General features: G+C 40.7%; 1 protein-coding gene across 1 annotated transcript in view; it reads left to right on the top strand.

Moving 5' to 3' along the window:
• PTPRG (protein tyrosine phosphatase receptor type G) overlaps positions 1–16943 on the top strand; it is a gene marked incomplete in the record, with an annotated part of 820292 nt that overhangs the window by 245527 nt on the left and 557822 nt on the right.

Here is a 16943-nt window from a genome sequence, read left to right as displayed (position 1 = left end):
TATATATATATATAAATAAAATATCTGTAGATGATATATGTCCATATATTATACAGATGTCATATATATCTATATAATTAGGTATACCAATTAGACACTAATTCACTTTAGCCAAAATCAGTGTAATTTTCCAGATAAGTCAAGCTAATTAAACTTCCCCAAAATCCTTAGATCTTTATAAGCTGCATGTTTTTGGTAAAAGCAGGGTTTCTTTTGTGTGTTACATTAGCTTTATAATTTCTATCAGTCTTGCTTTGTTTTGCTGGTGTTGACCTGACCTCATTTAATAGGACCCACTTGATAAACCAATGTCCTTCAAGGAGAAATGAAATAGGAAATATAAAATATCACATATCATATTGAAAGCAGATTGGCAAATCTTTTTTTTTTTCCTTAAAGAGAGATTTTTGGTATAGGATGTGTGCCCTTGTCAGAAGGGGAGAGAGAGAAAGAGGCAGACAGACAGAAAATGAGAAATCACCCCCCGGGGGAGTGGCCATGCTGCAACCCGTTCTTCATACTCCTCTCAGGATCTTGGGCACACATGCACACACTCCTGGTGTGAGTTTTAAGCTACCAGGCCCGGGACTTGAACCATAGTCGACTCCATGGCAGTTCAGCAACCTAACCGTTTCACCATCTGCTGGTCCCCAGACTGACAAATCTTTGAGCCTTTGTATTTAGATACACATTGACAACAATAGAGAATTCATAAGGAGTCATGTAAACAAGGCTGAATATTTATGTAGTGTCACGATGATAAAATCACAGTGAACAACCTGTCTTCACACTGACTCTCCACACACACACACACACACACACACACACACACACACACGTACATGCATGCACGCACACATGCATTACCACTTAGAGAAAGAGGGCCAGTTCTGTACCACCACTTCTCTTCCTTTATTTTCTGTTCTTCTCTGGCACATCGGTAGCCAGCCCTTCTTCCTGTTCTAGCTCCTCATTAAGCTTTTTTTGTAGCCCCCCTTCTCTAAACAGAAGATAACCACTGATTGAATTTATAAGTAAACACCACCTTAAGTGACCATCCTGTGTAGGTTCCCCAAATCATACATGTCCCCAGTTCCTTCTTACCACTAAATAAAAAAAATTAAGTTTTTTCCTTGTAATTTCAGCACGTGAGGGGGCAGTAGAATAGGTGGTATCAGATGTCTATGTCATCATGGTGGTTGTTTAGAAATTAAAAAATTTCCTTGGGCAATAGCACTTTCAGTTTCTTAAGAAAATAGTTTTTTGTTTTTTTTTTTTTCCTTGACCAGAGACTCTCTGTCCCTCTCTGGTCAAATTAAAATAACTAAATGAATAAATAAAAGTAAATAATTCTTTTATTCAACTTTATTATTTAGTTATTTTAATTTGACCAGAGAGAGACAAAGTGAGAGTGAGAGTGAGAACGAGAGAGAGAGGGAAAGTGAGAAAGGAAGCCACCAGATCTGGGACTCGAACCGTGGTAAGCCATGTAGGAGTCCAGCGCTCTTAACCACTACGCTACCTGCTGACTCCAGGTCCTTCTATTTTTATGCTTACATCTCATGATTTTAAAAGACATATGTCTGTCAAGTTTCGACTAATATATTTTTACATGATTATTCTCTGTCTGATTAGATCATGTAGATTTAAAATATGCTAAATCTGAGAAAAATTAGCATTGTGTCTTTGAAATGTCCCCCTGAGAATAGAAGCCATACACACTGTAAATGTGCTTAAATGACAAGGAGAAACAGATGTGTTCTGAATTCTTTCTCAGTCACCACCATAATCTTCCAAGTCTCTCTGCCAGTTTTCTAATCAAAGTACAGTTAAAGTTTTAAAAATATATCTGAAAAGGGGACCTAGTTTGTGATCTAACATGCTAAGTTCTTTACAAGCTCTTTATAACATAGACTGAAAAATAATCTATAATATTTTCCTGGGGGCTGGATTATGTATATTGAAAGGAAAAAGATTTTTTTTTTCCTAGAAATTTTTGCTATGGGGAGTATGCACTTACTGTAGAGACAGAGACAAAGAGACAGAAAGGAAGAAATCACCCCTAAGGGGGGATGGCCACACTTTAATCCCTTTTTCTCCATTCTCCTTTTGTGATTTTGGGCATGCATACACGTATACATGGCATGAGTCTCAAGCACTGGTTCCAGGACTCAAAGAGTGGTCAACCACGAGGGTGTCCAGCGGCTTAACCACTATGCCACCTGCTGGTCTTAAAGAACTCTTTAACTTAAACAAATGCATTGCTGAGTTGAACTTTTTTTTTTTTTTTTTGGAAGAGGTTTTTGCTATAGGGCATGTGCACTTGCCAGAAAGACAGAGGAGACAGAGAGACAGAAAGCAAGAAATCACCCCCCAGGGGGGATGGCCACGCCACAATCTCTTCTCCTCCTTTCTCCCCTCAGGATCTTGGGCTCACACACACTCGGTGTGAGTTTAAGCCACTGGGTCTGGGACTCAAACTGTAGTCGACTACATGGGAGTCCAGCGACATAACCATTACACTAACTGCTGGTCTCAGTTGAACTTTTTTAAAAAAAGAATAATTTTATTTAACTTTATTTATTACTGTTCTAATATTTTCAGACACACACATACAGAGAGAGAGAGAGAGAGAGAGAGAGAGAGAAAGCAAGATAGTGAACCTCCAGATTTGGGACTCAAACCACACAATTGACCATGTGGGAGTCCAGTGCCCTTAAGCACTGTGCCATCTGCTGGCCCTGCTCATTTGAACTTTTAAGAATGTCCATTCTCTTCTCAGCAAAAAATAAGGTGCTTGATAAAGAGAATTACTGTGATAAGTAATTAATTCATAGTGGCCTTTTTATGTTCACTTGTGTTTCCAATTGATGATTGAAGTAAGGAAAACTACTTTGGAAAACAATCCATGAGCATGAAAGGAGTCCATGCTAGAAGTTGTTTAATTTATGCTGTCACTCCCTTTTCTGCTTTATTTCTTATCTAAGGCAACTTTGGTAGGATCATATTGTGTCTGTTAGAAAAACTTTCCTGTGCTTAGTTTTGGTGGATGGCTTATCTCACTGGTGTTTGAAACAGTAAAGATTCCAAGTGGTGTCATTACTGTTTCGCTTCTCACTGATCTGTGAAGTAAAGAGCCCCTAAGTAACTTGGACGCCATAGATGATAACCAGATCACTGTGGTCTGTTTTATAAAGTCCTTCTGGGGACCTCAGAAGTGCTTGCCATTGACCTCATGGACCATTGACGTCTCCATTTGCCTGCCTAGGACCTCGATGTTCGTGCCATATTAGAAGTCTTTAATTCTGGCATGATAGACACAATTATATCACAATGGTTCCTATGGAGTTGTTAAAGTCAATTTGTTCTTAGAAACTTCTTAAAAGGCCGATTTATTGACTTGATGGACTGTAAAGCTGTTTCGTTTATTACGAGAATTACCTTCTTAGGTAGGCATTTGTGGCTACAATGGCTTTAGTGACACCCCTCGGTACCAAGTGGAACCTTGTTAAAAGTCTTGAAATTAGGCCATCTATTCCCCAAGGATACTGACTCCATTATTGTACTTTTTCCTTGAAGATGGTGCCTGGTGTGAGAGAGACAACTGACTTGTGAGTTTTTCTGAGCAGCATCATGGATCTGCAGCAGTATCTAAAGTATCTAAGTCTGCGGCTCCCAGGCTGAGCACGTCCTGTGGCCCGCCTCTCTATTTTGAACGTTGGCTACTTGGTCTCTTTTCTTACCCTTTCCCGGTTTCCTGGTGATTTATCCAGATGGTTGAGACTGTTGTTTGCGGCTTTAGTGTGTATTGCACATGGTTTTGTAAGTTTCAAGGCACCAGAGAGTTGCATTGTGTTCCTGAGTATTAGAAAAGAAGTTTGAGTGCCTAGGACTACTAGATATATAATAAATATCTTTAACCATATCACCCAGAGTACCTGAGATTACAGGGAGAACTAATATCATTGAGACAGTTGTCAAAATTTTAGAATTTGTGATTGGCAATATAGGAACCTTGTATTAACACATTACAAAATTCAATAGCAGGTCTCACAATGATCATAATATTAAAGTTGTCATGAGTACATATGACATTTTGAGCTACCTGTAGCAACTGTAATGTGAGTGATTTCTGATGATGACAAATTCTCAAGTGTTGCTAGCAGTCCTGCAGTTTTCCTACATTCATAAACTGAAGGGAATGCTAAATTCAACAACCAGTTTGAGGTGGTTGAAAATTTGTTTTTCATTGCAAGTTCACAGAGCCCTGGAATTCTGACTACTGTTTGGTCTAAACCAGGAATGACACATTCTTTTCTGTAAAGAGCCACATGGTAAACACTTTTGTCTTTATAAGGCACATAGTCTTTCTAGCAGCTACTCAACTCTGCCACATAAAAGCAGTCGTAGACTATACTCATAATTAGGTGTGACAGTGTTCTAATAAAACTTATATAGAAAAATAGAAAGCGGACTGGATTTGGCCCATGGATTGTAGTTTGCTGACCTCTTTTCGAGATGCATGTTCTTCTTGCCAAGCACCCCATCTTTTCTGACAGAATTTCACTGGGAGACTTGGTCTTTGTTCCTGTACTTCAGTTTTACATTGAAGGGCATTATTTCTTAAACAGTGGTACGTCAGTTTCTTACATACAAAAGTGTTTAAGATATACTCTCTGCTCTAAACAGAACCTCATACTGATTGGACTGATCAACACATAAATGGGTAAGTAGGAAGATAGAGTTGTAATTGCTACAAGAGTGAAGCATAGAATATTACTGCATCATGAAGAGGACAAAAATAATGTGGTATTCCGGGACCAGCAGTTAGTGTAATGGCTATGTCACTGGACTCCCACATGGTTGACCGCGGTTTGCGTCCCAGACCCAGTGGCTTAAACTCACGCCGGACGTGTGTGCATGCATGCCCAAGATCTTGAGAGGAGAATGGAGGAGTAGGGATTGTGGCATGGCCATCCCCCCTGGGGGGTGATTTCTTACTTTCTGTCTCTCTGTCTCTCTCTGTCTGTCTGGCGAGTGAGCACATGTGCCCTATTGTAAAAACCTCTCAAAAAAAATGTATTCATGCTCCACACTCTCCTCAGTACTTTGCATTTAGTAGTCAGAAGTGGATAGTTATTTTTCTCTCCATGACCTGATATATCTAAAGATTATCATATCTATTTAAGTACCTTATTTGAAAAGGGCAGAGAGTTTAGATATCATATGTACATTAAGATTATGGTAATGGAAGTTTATTCACAGATCATGATAACATGCTACTTTGGGTGTATTTGTTTTAGATGAGAAGCTTGTTACTTTCTATTATAAGTGAGGTGAGATAAAGTTTTTATTTTTGCTATAGGATCCAGCCTCCTTAACCACTATGCCACCTGCAGGCTTCAAGTTTGATTTCAGTCTGAACCAATGGACCAAAAGATTCTTATTCTATTGCAAGTTTATAATAAATAGGTTTCCAATGAAGTGATGAAAACAAGACAGCTCTCATATGTACCTTGTGCTTGAGGAGACAAAAGGAACAGGAAAGAAAGCAAAGACCCTCATGGTCTACCACCCAGCTGCAAGTCCAACAACTTTAGCAGATAGTGATTTTCCAAATTAGTAGAAAAACAATGAATCCTTAGGGTTGCCCTAATGAAGGACGAGAGGGGAAGCTACCCTGTGTACTCCACCATCTGGGGCAGGTGCGGCAAAGTAATAACACCAGTCCTCCCCACAGAACTCAGGTACAGCCTGTGGAGTCATCACAGCTCAGATAGATACTCCCATCATCCTCTAGGATAAACAGAGCGAATAAAATCCATTTGTCACACTGGCCTTGATGGTAACTAGAAAGAACTGCTGGAAATGAAGTCCTAAACAATGTGATGGACAGGTAAGTCTTGGCCAGGGCAGGGTAAGCCAGTTGTGGAAACTCACTTCATAGGCAAAATATACTTTCCCCAGATAAAACCTAGTTGTCTAGGTTTTAAGGATGATTCTGGGCCAACCGGTGGCACAGAGGTTAAAGAGCTGGATCCCACATGGCTGGCTGCCTGGTTCAGGTCTTGGACTTGGTGGTTTAAAAAAATAAGATTGAGTACTTGCGTGCCTAAAATCCCAAGGAGATGGAAGGGGAAGGGATTGCCACACGGCCATCGTACATGAGGGCTGCTTTCTCACTTTCCTCCTCTTTCTCTGTCTCTCTCCATCAAGCATACATGCATTCTTGCAAGTTAAAAAGTAAAATTAAATCAAACTTGATGGCAAAACTCAGGCTATGCATTATTTTACTGAAAGCATTGAGTTATTAGAGCTTTGAGAGTTAGAATAAGAAGTATCATGAAGAGCAAAGTTGCTTCTGATGTTTAACTGACTTCCATAGAGAACACGTGTTTCCATATTTGGGTAAGCTTATCCGTGCGGTTATAAGTGTGTGTTGTCCTACACACGTGCATGAGGAGTACTGCAGCGGGACCTTCTGAGCTCTTTACTTTGCCCTTGATTTCATCAGTAGCTTCTCTGAAACATGTGGTAGCCTCTCAGTCTCAGAATCCTTTTCTCTCTAAAATTCTTGGACTCCTTTGATTTTTTTTTTGTAATTTTTTCCACAAATTCAATGATTCACATTACAAACTAATTATTTCATGTAGGAAAGTATGTCTCAATGAATCATTCATCTCTGCCATAGATGAGTATAATGATTGATTTGACAGATAAGTCTTTGAATATCAATAAGAGAAAGTGTATTAAAAATCTGATTTTTTTGGTTGCAGTGTGTGTTAAAGTGAATTATATATCAACTCTTCTGTTTTCCTTTTACTCTGACAATTTAGGATGTTGGTCACCGTTTTAAAGCAACAGTCGGGTTAATGAAATAGGGAAGAAATATGGTGTCATTTTAATTGTTTGACTTGACTTCTCCATATATGTTTATATAGAACTGATTCTAAGCTATTAGATCTCAGGTTTTAAGGATAGTTTGAGCAACCAGAAACTATCATTTCTCAGTGGCCTGGAAGGACAAGGTCACCATTTACTGTGGGTCCTTAGAATGTGTTATTTCTTCAGTTCGTTATTCAGGCTTGCTCCCACTGAGCCTGGGGGATTATTTCCTGATTGCAAAGATGAATTCTTTGAGACACATTCCAGCTTTTGATTCAGCATCATCAAGTAACTTTAGATTATTATTATTACCTAATCTGTTTGAGGAAAAGTTTGGGCAAGTATTTGTAAAGATTTTAGATGCCAGGACTGCTATCGATTTAATAAATTTGTAATACATTCTCAATGACTACTCTACAAGTCTCTGTGCTACTTGGGATATTATTTAAGGTTGTCTTTTGCTTTCAGAGGTATTATTTATGATGGAGTTTATTTTAATGTTAGTTCACTTGATGGTTTTTTTTCCTGATGATTTGTAGAAGTTTAAGGGGGGAAAAGGCAAACATTACAAAGTTAATGCATATTCATGAATAATAAGTAGGATGCTGAGTTCTACAAACCAGAATGGTTCTATTGTAAGAGCTCCTCCTGCTGCTTGGGTTGCTGTGACCTCAGAGCACAGAATATTTTCAGGGGAGAAGGCAAGAGGGTATGTCATCTTGTAGTTGAGGACATATCATCAAAGGAAACTCTGGCAAGCCCATGAATGCTAAGACCCTCTCCTTCCTTTTCCTGCATGCCTTATGGCTTTACTTAACCTGGAACCTACCTGAGGACTCATCATGGCCCACACCACAGTCCTCCCAGTTCTTGACTTCTTCCACTAGTGAATTCAGAAACTTGGGTTCAAATCTCAAGTGTCATTTGTTACATTTTCCTTCAATGATTTTTTCATTTTAAGTTTTTGTCATGTTTTATTTTGATTTGAGTTAAACTTTTTTTCTAGCTTACCATTCATTCATTCAACAGGAAGGAAAAACAAAAGAAGGAAAAAGGAAAACAAAGAAAGGCTTTGAAGGTGGCACAGGAAATATAAGAAACTGAAACAAGGGGAGGAAAGTCTCTTAGGGTGAATGATCGTGCATGTCGGGGCATTTCAAGATTTCTCTATTTATAGTCTAGCCCATCCCTACCCAGGACCCTTGCTGGTCCCTACTCTTCATCATTTGAGTACACCTGTTCATTGCATCACCAAATCTAGTGCAGTCCACTTACCTAGCCTGGCCTCTTTCGTATGAATGAGTATGTCAGTCAGGCTAGTTGGAGTACCTCGACACAGTGGCAATATCAAGATCAGCCATGTGTCACAAGCAATGAGTATCTTTTCTGAATTCACTAGTCCCCTCACATAGAGTTTATCTTCTTTTGGATATTTTTTATGATCCAAAGGCTAATATTGCTCTAGCTCTGGCTTTGTAGAGACAACCGGTGGGCCTGAAGATTAGAAAGACAATCAGAGCTGTGATGATACCTCTTCAACCCCCAAACCCTGCTGTACCTGAAGCTTTATACCTTACACTTGTTCATTATGATTACTTAAGTCAGTTAATTCCTTTTTCTCTTTCTTATTTGTTTAACTATATCCAAGTCAATTAAAAGATAACCGAGTAGTACACTGGCCAAAATGACCCCAAAAGACACTGACTTAAGAAAATAACAGTAAGCTACGATGAGCATCATAAGACCTTAACATCCAAATTAACAAGATGGCTTCAGCCAGGTACACCTTTTGGATGTTGTCCACCTCCCTTTACCTAGCTACTGCCGCCACTCCGTACCAGTCTCCTTTTCACTGAGAACACCGAAATTCATTCCGAATTTGGCTGTGTTGTCAAAAAGAAACTGTGAGAATCATCTGCTCTCTGTTTTTCTCTGCCATACAGAAATAAACATCTTTTTGATTATTCAATTATTGCTAAACTGATGTTTTTCAACAGCATGTTGAACTTGTTTCCCAGACATCTTGTTGGAGCAAACTGATTTTGTTATGGAGGAGGTGACATTCCCAGAATTGGATGAGGTTGCAGATTCGGTCTATCCCCTTTAGTGCTACAAGCTCACTTTTCTGTTTGCTTTGCAACTAACCGCCTCCATCTCTGAGCACAGAAGACCATTTTTCATGAATTTTTTTTAAATCTAAATTCTGTGTTGCTCACTGCTTTTCCATTTCTCACCCCACCCCGCTTTCATTTGTATAAAAATCAAAATAGAGTTTATTATGATGAGTTATAATGGATTTGTGTTTTGGATTATTTTTTTTTAAAGAATGTGTTAGAATTACTATTATTTTAAAAATTCTCCTTGTCTTTATTTTTCTATTGCCATCTGCTCGTTGAAATATTCTCAGATTGTTTACAGTTTCAGTTTTCCCTCCATACATTTCCTGGCATTTGGCTCTCCTTTTCTGACACGATAGGTCAGGCTTTCAAAAATCTGGCCCCTATGTAATTTGATTTTTTTTTTTTCATAGTCAACACACCGCCTATGCCTTCCGAAGTTTTTCATCTTTTAGGTCTTTGAGCAGATGTTAACTGTTTAAATATTTTGTTGTTTTGGTGTAAAGAAAATTGAAATATAAGACGTTCGTGATAGCATGCTTTGCTTACACCCGAGCAGATTGCTGCTTACAAGTTGAATATGCAAACGTCTTTAAAACATGGAATGTTCGTTCCCTTATGCATTTTAACCATAATCTACAGGTTTTGTACTATGAAAAATGAGTAAATTCATCAGGTTATAATGAAGATTTTTCTTGAGTCTGGAGCATGTTTAAAAACTGGTGTCTGCATCCTCCAATTGGTTTCAACTACAGGAACTTCACTAGAGATAGACTTAGGCTTCTGTATGAGACCAAGAAAGGAATTAGGTGTGTTTTTATATCTAATTTCTGGCTCATATTGTATTAATGATGTTATGTGGACTCATTTGGTTATACTGTAAATGAGCCAAATAGATGAACTAAGTCATTGGTGTTGTAAAGGCAGCTAGGAAGGTGACATCACTGTTAGTAAACAGCATTATGACCAAAACTAAGCGTGCCTATTTAGTATATTCTTGTATTATTATTTTCTTTTTCTAACCAGGGGGTATATTAGCTCACCAGAGTGAGAGCAAGTGAGAGAGAGAGAGGAGGATGGAGAGAACCCCCCTCCCTGCAGTGAGGCATGGTCATGTTGCAGTCCTATTTCTTCCATTTCTCTATTCTATCAGGATATTTTGGAGTGTATGCATTTCCCTGGTGTGTTTTTCATCATTGGTGTTGTAAAGGCAGCTAGGAAGGTGACATCACTGTTAGTAAACAGCATTATGACCAAAACTAAGCGTGCCTATTTAGTATATTCTTGTATTATTATTTTCTTTTTCTAACCAGGGGGTATATTAGCTCACCAGAGTGAGAGCAAGTGAGAGAGAGAGAGGAGGATGGAGAGAACCCCCCTCCCTGCAGTGAGGCATGGTCATGTTGCAGTCCTATTTCTTCCATTTCTCTATTCTATCAGGATATTTTGGAGTGTATGCATTTCCCTGGTGTGTTTTTCAAGCTGTTGGGGCCAAGATCTGAACAGCAGTTGACCAGGATCTGGCTTCTTATGCACAGTGCCTAACTGCTGTGCTACAGGGCCAGTCCATGTCATATGTTCTTTTAGTTTGTTTGTTTTGAGAGGTTTTTGCTGTAGGGCACATGCACCCACCACAAAGAGAGAGGCAGAGAGACAGAAACCAAGAAATCACCCCCCAGGGGGGATGGCCACACCACAGTCCCTTCTCCTCCATTCTCCTCTCAGGATCTTGGGCACACACGCACACGCACCCTGCGTGAGTTTAAGCCACCAGGTCCGTGACTCAAACCGTGGTCAACTACATGAGAGTCCAGCGACATAGCTGTTAAACCAACTGCTGGTCCCCATGTAATATATTCTTGACACTGCGCTAAGTTTATCACTTAACCTTAAACTAACCCTATATGTTGTTCCATGTGATTATGCCATTTTCCAGAAGAGAGAGCTGAGGCTTACAATAGCTGAGCCCTTTCCCAAGGTCCTACAACTATTTTGAAATGGGATTGAAAGTTCAGCCTTATTGGTCTGAGTCCATTGTTCATGGTCTTGGCCTCTGCCTTGCGTTTCACTGTGGTATAGGGCTTCAGAGTACGGGCTGTGGCTCAGCCTAGGGTGCAGTCAGGAGCAAACTGAACCACGGTGCTGAAAGCCACATGACCAACTGTGGGATCACATACTTTGGTCTACTGGAAAACAAGTGGGGCACATGTGCAGGTACCCAGGAGGCTGGGGAGGGCATTGCATTGTGGCAACCTCCTCTTTGGGATGTTTCCCTTTAAAATCCCACTTTTTCTCTCTCTCAAACACTTACGCTATCATAAATAAAATAAACTTAAAATCTTAAAAAGAAGCACAGGCTGTGAAGGTCAAGAAGATATCACGAAATCTTAGTTTTTGTTTGTTTGTTTGTTTTTATATCTGTAAAAAGTAAATGAGAGTAGTATCTACCTTCACAGCGCTGAGATGTTAAATGACAAAATACAGGTGCCTGGCTGGTAAGTGCTTAGTAAATATCTGCTGTTATAATTATTTTTAAGGCTGTTGATGACTGCTATACTGTAAAACTGTATATCACACCATGCCTCTTGCCTCCATTATGATGTGGATAGTAAAAGTTCATTATGGTGTGGAGTGTAATCATCTTCGCGTAGCTGCTGCATCACTACCTCTATCTTATATGGTATATTAAATAATTGCACCGCAGCAGATATCCCCATAACTTCATTCATATTTTGTCCTTGGCCCATTCCCCACCAGCCAAAATGAGGAGAAATTTGTAGCTCAGGCCCTCAAGTTGAAAGTGGGCATTAATATTAGCAAATTCCCTTTAATAATCATCACATTAAATTTGATGACCAGAGGGGACGTCCTCATAGCTTATAACTGGAAATAATGTTTCTGGGAGACCAGGGAGCGGTTCCCAAATGTTAACCACTGAGCAAGATTAAAGAGACAGATGACCGGGAGGTGGATAGTCGGGGTTGTTAATCTGATAGTCTACTCTCAGATAGCTCCAGTTAGGTTTCCTGAGCATCCGTGGCCTTTTAATCTTGGCTGCAGAGATAGAAAAGACGATTATAGAAACTTATCCTAGAGCAAAGATTATTGATACTCTCTCCCCTTACATGACTCATAACAAAGAGCAATGTAATAAATAATGACTCTGACCTTTGGGGTTATTGAACAGGTATGGTTAAATTTAGCAACCAAGAGAGCTGAGAGTTGCCAGTACGAGAGCCCAAATGGGCAAAACCAACCTTGGTCCACAAGGCCTGTTTACTTGGAAAGGATGGAAACCCCGTGTGGACTCTGCATGTTGAAAATTTCAGCAAGAATGAAAAGGTGAATTGGAGAAGTGTTCCTTTGCAGATTTATTTATTTATTCTTTACATTGCTGGAAGTGACATGCACTGGTTGGAGAGAGGATGGAGAAAGAAAGAGAGCACAGCACCCCCCTCCCCATGAGGTGTGGCCATGTCGCAGTATTTCCCTCCATTCCATCAGGATTTTGGACATACACAGTCAGGCACTCAATGTGTTTTTCAAGCTTTAGGGGCCAGGACTCAAACTTCAGTTGGTCGTATGGGACCTGGCTCCCTTAACCACTGCACTATGGGGACAACTCACACACTCTTTTTTTTTCCCCCATGAGAGAGAGAAGAAGAGAGGGAGAAGGAGTTACTTCTAGCATAATTTTTACTCCACAACCAGCCTCCAACCTCAGCCAGCCTGGATCACTGGTACACTTGTGCCAACGTGCTCAGGGAGGTCCTGGAACATGCACCCACGACTTTTCCTATGTGGGTCCATTTGCATCACCACGGTGCCAGTACCTGGTTCCTCCTATATGCTTCCTGCTCACACTTTTAGACCTTGTGTTCACGGTTCTCTCTGTTTTCTTCTCTTCATGACTGAATCCTTCTCTGTTTAGATTAAGCATCACATATTGATTCTTAAGTGTAGCCTCTTCAGAACACTTGTCACCTTAATATGTCACCTTATTTGTGTTCTTGCTGTTAACTTGTTGATTGTTTTTGTTTCTCTTACTAGATACCAAGGTGAAGACTTGTTTCTTCTTCACTATCTTTTCTGGGGCTTGGCAACACATATTTAAGTTCCCCAAATCTTTAGAGAATGAATGTCAGTTATTGACTTACTCCATATATTCCTTTTTAGGTTTCTTTTCTTCCATGAATGAGAGAATAAGAGAGGGAAAGGGAGAGATAGACAGACAGAGACAGGCAGGCATCTGTAATAGGGTCTTCATGCTGTGCTCCACCCTGGTTTCAGCCAGCCGTATAGTGTGGGTATGTGTGTGCTTGGTGTGTTCAGAGTGTCTCCACATGTAAACCCAGACTTTCCTATGTGGATCAGCTGTGTCTCTGTGACATCTATGTTTTTTCGAAATGTTTTAAAAATTTCATTTTTGATAGGATGTAAATGCACCGGAAAGAGAGAGAGAGATAAAGAGCCATCCTTGACAGGGTCTTGCTATGCTGTGATGCCCATTGCCCAGTCCTCCAGCCCTTAAGGATAAGGATCTTGGGTGCATACATGCATATGTGCCTGACACGTTTTCAGGCTGACCCAGGGATGTGAGCATTTGGTCAGCCATGTGGCTTCTAGCCCTGCATTTCAGTTTGCTACCAACTGTGCCACCAGGCTGAGTATGTGTGTGTGTGTGTGTGTGTGTATGTGTGTGAGCATGTGTGTGTATCATTATTTTATTTAACTTTATTTGCTTATTTATTTATTTTAATTTGACCAGAGTGAGAGAAAACGAGAAAGCAAGCCACCAGGGCCAGGGCTCAAACTACAGTCAGCCATGTGGGAGTCCAGCACCCTTAACTACCACACCACCTGCCAGCCTCCCTATATATTTTTTAAAGAATTATTATTATTTTTAATTTGCTATAGGGCACATATGCCCGCTAGAGAGAGAGAGTGGGAAAGTGAGAAAGCAAGCTACTGGGTCTGGGGTTGGAACCATAGTTGGCTGTGTGGGAGTCCAGTGCCTTAACCACCATGCCACCTGCTGGCTTTATGTTTTTATAAAACTGTCTTCTGTCTTTTTTCCTCTCAGATGAAAGTTCATTTTTAGATTGTGTTACATGTTTCGGAAGAAGAAATTACGTGAAGGACCTTAGGGAAGGATGACAGAGCATGTTCTGAGCATGCAGACATTCAGATCACTGCCAGGGTCTCAGATGTCCACTGTTGGCTCCTTGAGCCCAGTTGTCACTGCCTGTGACGTGCAGAAGTGGTTCTTACTGTATTGGAGTGTGCCTTGAGAAGTGAATTATTTAGCAGATTCCACTGATGCTGAGACTTTTTCTTCACATTCTAACATCTCAACAATCAGGATGTAATTTTCATCTAATGTTGTTTGAAATTTTCCTTTTTTATTTTTTATTTGCTAGAGGTGTGTGAAGTTTCCAGGGAGGGAGAGAAAGAAAGCCCCCACTCCAAAAAAAAAAAGAAAAAAGAAAAAAAAATAGCACAGCCTTGCCACAATCCTTTTTCCTCTAGTTCATGATCCTGTCAGGATTTGGGGCTCACATGTACCAGGCATATTTTTCAAACCACTGGAGCTGGAATTTACACGTGGTCAGTCATGTAGAATCCAACTCCCAATGCACAGTGCTTAACAGCCGCACTAGGGGGGCAGTCCTGTTTAAAAACTTGTAACAACATCACTGAAATTAGGATGTTATCATCTTATAGTCAGTGGTGTCTGACTTCATAAACTCCGGTAATTAAACTCTTGTGTACACGAGTACACCTCTGGTGTTTAGGTTTATGCGAAATGTTAGTACCTTTTTCCTCAGTAACAAAGGAGAAGAAAAGACTGGTACAGACATTACTCTTAGAGATGACAATGCCTTTCTATGGAAAGAAGAGCAGCCAGAGAACTGGGAGGTTCCAGTGCTGAGACTTAACCTGGTAGTCATTTTACCTTTCTCTGTTCCCCTCTGTAAATTAAGGTGTTTGTTTTTCTGGGCTGGGAAATAGGTTTTCTGTCTAAAGCTCAGTGGCTCCATTGAACTGTGTGTTCAGAACTGTGAAAGCAAGCCCTGGGTCTTTAGGCCGCTGTTGAGAGTCATCAGTGCTGACTGCCACACGTGTTGTAAGAGAAAGAGTCTTAAGTGCGTGTGTGTGTATGTGTGTCCAAAATTCCAGGAGGAAAATGGAGGAGAGGCAATTTCAGGGTGGCTATCCCTGAGGGGTGACTTCTCACTTTGCTTTTCACTGTCTTTCTCTGTCTCTCTCTAGCCAGCACATGCACCCTTGAGCAAAAACCTTAAAAAATCAAAAAAGAAAGAAAGAAAAGTAAAAGAAAAAAAGAAAGGGATGGAGAAAGAAAGAGGGGTGAAAAGGGAGGGATATTTCAGAAAAATAGTGTCAAGGAAACTTTCTTCCTAGTATAAACTAGAAGAAAGGGCAGAGATATTTGAATCTGTCTTGAATCTAAGCACCCTGTAATTCTCCTGTGACAGTTAAGGTCACATCATTTTTTCCTTTATTTGAAAAATATTTGTCTGCCAAGCACAGGGATACATGTCTTAATTTCAGCTACTTGAGGCTGAGATAGGAGATTCACAAGTTTGGGCCAACATAGTGAGACCTTGTCTCTCTTAAAAAAAAAAATGCTTTTTGGAATGGAACATTGTATGAATTATCTCTTATAGGAATAAATTTTTCCTTAAATACCAACCCTTACCAGCATAATTTGGGTCTTTTTTTATTTTTTGAGTTTTGCTGGAATGCATGCATTCCCAAGGGGGTGTGGGGTGAGGCGGGGGGAGAGAGAGAGAGAGATAGATCACCCCCGGGTGGATGGCCATGCCACAGTTCCTTCTCCTCTGTTCTCATCTCGGGATTTTGGGCATGCATGTGCACACAAGGCATCGAACTGAGTCCAGGACTCAATTGTGCAGCCAGCCATGTGGAACCCAACCACTCTAACCGTCATGCCGTCAGTTGGCCCAATATTTTTTTTAAATAGACATTTTCTTAAAAAAAATATATATATAAATTCATGGAAAAATTGCTAAGAAAGTGTAGAGAGTCAGGTGTCTTAGGTAATAGTGGAGGAAGAGTGCCCTGTGGTATGGGCAGAGCTCTGCATGGGCCCTTTAAGGAAGCAGAAATCCATGATCCTCCCTGAAGCCCTTGCTCCAGTACCAGTCACTTCAGTTTCCCTCTGGGAAGTGACTTCCTGGTGAGGTAAAACGTGTGTAAGCAGCTGCTCCTGCAAAACAGCTGCACAGGCAGCTCGAGGGAGTGCTTGGGAAGTGGGAAATGGCTTCTGACTGCTTGATTGGCTTCAAAAGCACACACATTTTCATGATTACCCCCAGTGGTCTACACACATACAGACCCCCCTCCGTCTACCCTCTAGGTACAGACTACTGGTATGTGTATGTGTGTCCCTGTGTGTGTGTGTGTGTATACCCGTACATACACGTAGCCCCATATGCGTGGGACATTTTTCATACACACATACATGGAGAGAGAGAAAAGGGGTGGAAGAGAGGAGGAGTGAGGAGAGGTGGGGGGAAGAAGGTGAAGGTGGTGGTTGTGTGAATAACCCACGGGTGCAAGCACCAGTTCAGTTTGGCTTAACAACAACAGAAAACAATCCAGTTTGTGTTGGCCTCTGTGTTGACTGGGGCCAGCATCCCAAGATGGACCTGGTGTGTTTGGTTCTGGGCTCTGCCACCCACAGTGTCAGCACTGCCCTCAGGCTGGCTCTACTACCAGCAGGGGTTGTTTGAAAGGAAGAACTTTCTCAGAAGATCCAGATCCAGAGGCTCACTGTTTCCTATTGTGTTGTTGTGTCTTGACTCCATTATTTGTGCTGCTGGTTGTTTTAGGACCGAGTTATGCAGCAACCCTTAAAACAGTTTTCACTTTTTTTTTCCTCTTTCATTAGCCAGA

Source organism: Tupaia chinensis, unplaced genomic scaffold, assembly GCF_000334495.1.
Source record: "Tupaia chinensis unplaced genomic scaffold, TupChi_1.0 Scaffold000569_1, whole genome shotgun sequence".
Lineage (NCBI taxonomy): Eukaryota > Metazoa > Chordata > Mammalia > Scandentia > Tupaiidae > Tupaia > Tupaia belangeri.
The sequence above is the reverse complement of the archived record's forward strand: the minus strand, read 5'-3'. Positions and strand labels throughout refer to the sequence as shown.